We start from the raw sequence: 5,203 nt of genomic DNA on the forward strand, positions 1-5,203 counted from the left end.
CACAGAAATAAAATAGTTTATTTCTCAGTGTTTACACATCTAATATTGTACTATGGTCAGCTATCAATTTTTTGTTATACGTCACAAGTATGACGCAGCTACGACGGAAAACCTAATCGTTGCTTGCAACGAGCTCGTCTCTAGTTTTTTTTAATAGTTTTTATGCAGGTTAAACTAGTGTTTGAGTTGTATTATAAGTATATTTACCAAGTATTAGAAATTTGCATATCTAATCATAATTTTACTGCTTTTCTTAGAAGTCTACCAGTTTTTAACTCTGTCTCAGACATACTTCGTTAATTTGAAAATCTATTTTTTTCCCTTAATCTGTTTTGTTCTTTTGGTAGATAGCTTTTTTAGAAGCCATTTTGGTCCAAAATTCTTGTCCATTTTAAAATCAGTGAGTGACTTGAATAAACATCTTTTTTAAAGACTGATGATTGATAATATTTCACACGGTTTATACAGCACATGATTTATATTAAATGATATAAGAAGCCACTACGGTATGTTGATATCCTCATCAGGGAAAAGAAAAAACTTTTCTATTATCAAATTATGACTGAATACAAAATATTGACTTCGCCATTAAAGTAAGCTTGAATTGCATTCAATTTGTACTATTTTTGCACCAGTACTGGTAAGTACTGGTAAGTACTGCATGATTTGTCATTATCATGTATCGGTAAACATCATTTCTTATATTAAAAAAGAATGTATACAAACTACTTCTAGTTCTTATTTTTCATAATTATCAAATTTCGGCAAATAAACCCATGTTTGCTGAACAATGGCAATTGATAAAGTCTGCGCATTCAAAGAATTTTTTTACACAGTTGCTTAAGGAAGGAGTCTTTGACGCACCAATATATTTATTTATATGATACATCTATAAAGAACCCTTTTTTAATACAGTTGGCATGCATTTAATGATGATTATATTCTACATCAACTGAGACCAAATATTTTAAGCTCTAGAATAATACTTTTGCAACCAAAACAATATTTCCTGTTTCTCTGAAAAAAGAAAATAAAATTCATTAAAAATAATTGAATGCTGATATCGGACTCTTTTTTGTGTAATCATATTAAAATAATTTCTTTAACTATCCATCACATAAAATTTTGGTGTTTCAAGAAACCGTGATATGTGTTTGAAGTTAAAAAAAAAACCAAACTTGCATATAAAATATTATTTAAGTTAACTTTATAGTTAGTTTTTCTTGGAATAAGAGTACCGCACTATACTCGGTCCAAGATATCTATGTAACACATTTTCATAAATTATTTCAAATTCAAAGATATCTTAGAATTCAAGCAGTGTTCATTCGATTCACTATGAAAAATCCATTGGTTTCTGTTTTGAAATGGGGCTTGTCAATATCATACATAGCTAAAGATAAAAATTATACTGGGATTTTACATTGCAAGTGACATGAAGATACCTGGACGAAAATGTTAAAAACATTATGCAAGGTGTTCCTATTGACTTCCAAATGATTAAGTTGTCAACATTTCCCAATATTATTCCCATGAGATTTTTGTTTTTGTTCATGTGAATTTCTTTGAAAATAGATGAGGTGTCAATGAAGAAATCTTGATTTTTTTTCCTTTCATCAATTTCATTTGTATTGCTCTGACTAGCTGTAGAGTTGTATCTTCATAGGAAATTTGGGTTGATAGACCATCATCCTATATATAATTCCCGTTGAGGTATTCTTTGACAATAAAATGCATATTTGTTAAAAATCGGGAAAAGTGACAGAAATAATAACTTGGGACTGACTTTAAATGACTGGATCAATGACTCATTCTTTGTTTAAGACTGCATGTAAACTGTATATAAAGCATTATAAAAATTGGACATTTAAAACTGGATGATATATAACATCCACTTGTATACCTAATTACTTCCTTCAACCATCCAACCAATCAAAGCAGCATTTGTTGTTATCTGTAGGTCTTGTTCTGTCAGGACAAATTTCTTATTTCATTATTCATTGATTTTATATACGGTATCACTTTGACAATTAACACAGTAATGTACCTTGGCATTTAATATGATATATAAATTAGTTATACACATTCTACACGGATTTCTTAATTTTAATTTTCTGTAGCTCTCTCTGATTCATCTCTGTCTCTCTCTTGAAAGCAAACTTCTTTTGACAAACAATTAAAAGAAAATAATTTAAAATCAGCAATCAAACATGTAGAATTATCAAAGACAAAAAAAACACACAGCTGAAACAAAATGAAAGTACAATAAAATAAAATGCCTGCAGCTAAAAATAGCATAAAATTTCCACAGGTGTAGAGTTCACCTTTAAAATGGAGTCTTTCCCAGTGGAAATGTAAGTTCAAATATTCTTATACTTTTTATTTTGAAATGTAAGCACTACATTATTGGTACATTCACTATCTGGATGTATGAAAAATATGATTTACAAATTGACAATTATTGCTCAACACAAGACATACATCTAATTCTAACAGATGTGAGGGAAATCAGCATATGTCAGAGTCGGTGTTTGTGGGACTGTGTGAGATACTGGGGACCTCACAACAGGTGGCTATCAGGAGGGAGGCTGAGGACATCAGTGAGATGGTGGAGAGACGAGTGACACCTAATGATGGGGCCATTACGATGATGAGTGGAAGTAGAAGAGAAGGGTTCAGCCTGGAGGGATCAGATGTGGACGTTATGTACTGGCCAAACAACCACCGAGTGATCATGAACATGTCTCAGTCTGAGTATTACAACACAGCCAGTACAACCTTGATTCTCTCTGACAGTTCTGAGAGTCCACCAGGATTCACTTTACTTCAGTTATTGAAACCAACAAAAAACAGAGAAGTCTGTTCAGCGTGTGTCAGAATGAATGACAGAGTCTATATATCTAGTTCTATGTACAGACAGTTAATTTCAGCAGCAATGGCTAATTCTACTGTACATGGTCCCTGTGCTAGTGGTTATATAGCAGGGAGTGAATATGATTCTGCCTGGTGTTTTGTTTGTGACTTTTGGCCTCTGTCTGCCTCCTCATGAATAGACAGATGTCACTCATGGCCTGGTCCTGAAGTTGTAAATGACATTGTCAGAAATGGATGCCACTTTGTAGCAATAGGACACCCATTTGGACCCCATGAAAAGGAAGAATGGAGAATTTCTTTTTCACGAGCAGAGTATAAATGTGTATCAACAATGAACCACAGTCAGTTTTTGACTTATGGATTGTTAAAGCTGTTCCTTAAAGAAGTCATCAATCAACAGTCAGAAGAAACCAATGAACTTTTGTGTTCCTATCACATGAAGACAACTATTTTCTGGGCAATTCAACAAAACACACTGCCTGACTGGTGTCCACAAAATCTCCTAGTCGGTTTCTGGGTCTGCTTTAAACTTCTCCTTTAATGCGTGTATGAGGGGATCTGTCCAAACTTTTTCATCCCTCAAAACAACCTGTCTGACAAAGGTCCGGGGCTCAGCACAAAAGAGATTGTTCCTACAGTTACGTGAATTGTACAATAAAGGCCTGGCCTGTCTGTTACAGAGTTCCTCTATCAGGTCCTACATCATTGATGTCCTGTACAATCCTAGAGCTTTTGTTTGTACAGATGAGAGTTTTAATATGTCTGAAGTTGACTATGATATAGAACTTTTCATCATAATGAATATTGTTAATACTGTAGGATTAGATAAACGCCAGTGTATAAGAGCCATACATACAATAGAACAGGGGATAGATTCACGCCTTACACACTGTCATGTCGTCGTGTTACAGAAACTTGCAGCCTCTATCCTTCTGAAAATTGCTTTTTTATTACACAACATGCACATATACACAGGTGTTAACAAACGGGTGTATATTGCAGACAAAATATCCTGTCACATGCTGAAATTAGCAGCCAAGTTTGGGTGTGTTTCTGATATGTTGTACATTGCCATGTATTATTACAAGACACTCAGATACAGGGAAGCTTTATCTGTTACAGAGATGACAAAGGTCAAGTTAGCACAGCCTTATCTGATGTATAAGAGACATGTAGACAGAGAGAGGTATACTGAGGCTGTAGGGGGACAGTCCTGGTCTACAAAGATGAGACAGGCTGTAGCATGGGATATCGAACTTATGAACACAATCTGTTATATTAATGAATTAATACCAGAGCAACAGTCTGCTCTACAGAACATATGGCCTGTGATGTATATCCCAGTGTGTGTGATGTTACACTTCCTAGAGTTCTTGTGTTACAGACAAATTGATACAACATTATCACAAGCAGCTCTAGATGAGCTACAGGTCCTAGTCCACCATGATCAGGGACTGTATGTAGATTATAGATACAGAGACATCTCCTGGGAGATCCTGGGGATCTGTCAACAGATCACAGGGAACCTCCAGGCTGCTCTATACTCATACCAACAGTCACTCACACAGTATCCACTGAACAACATACAAACTGCTACACAGAGGAGAATTCAGGATATGATTCAGTCAACACCATACCAGTAATAAAAATTTAGCCATTAACAAAACAAACTTTAGATATTTCCAAGTCAGTCATCCTATATTCACAATACCTTAGATTTAAGGGCTCAATGACCGTGTGAGGGTACATAAGCAGCAGATAAGGGATCCTTCGGTTCGTAACACTCCGTGTAGTGAACATTTTGATGTGTGCGGGAGAGGCCGGTTTGAAATTTTTCCATTTTACAAAGTACGCGAGGAAAGTGATCAGCTACGACTTGCAAAAGAACAATATTTCATAAATAATTTTAAACCTAAACTTAATAGATAATTGCATTATTTATTCTGCATTGACTTTATTCAGCTTTCATTTTAATAACCTCTTATTTTAAAACAATATCATCTGTACATATTTTATTACGTTTACATGTGTTTGTAAAAAATATTTGCCGCCATCTCCAAATATTGTTTACACTGTTCGTTACGTTGTCTTCTTTATGACGTCATAATAACGACGTCAACGTTTGTTATTTCTGTTACAATTTGAAATCCACTGAAGAGCCAATCGGGCGAAAGCGCTTTGGATTAAATTTGAGAGAATTGGATTATTGTGTCTACTGAAAACCTTTTTCTATATCGTTACCTATACCAAAGACTTATTCTTTTATATATATATATATATATTAAACATTCCTGGAAACGATATTTAGATGACTGCTTCATTTTCTGGG

The 5,203-nt window shown here is 34.4% G+C and overlaps 1 pseudogene; it reads left to right on the forward strand.

The window, feature by feature from the left end:
• Nucleotides 1-2,331: 2,331 nt before the first annotated feature.
• LOC128164537 (uncharacterized) lies at nt 2,332-4,948 on the forward strand (annotated as a pseudogene).
• The last annotated feature ends 255 nt before the right edge of the window (nt 4,949-5,203 follow it).

This window comes from Crassostrea angulata, chromosome 10 (genome assembly GCF_025612915.1).
Source record: "Crassostrea angulata isolate pt1a10 chromosome 10, ASM2561291v2, whole genome shotgun sequence".
Lineage (NCBI taxonomy): Eukaryota > Metazoa > Mollusca > Bivalvia > Ostreida > Ostreidae > Magallana > Magallana angulata.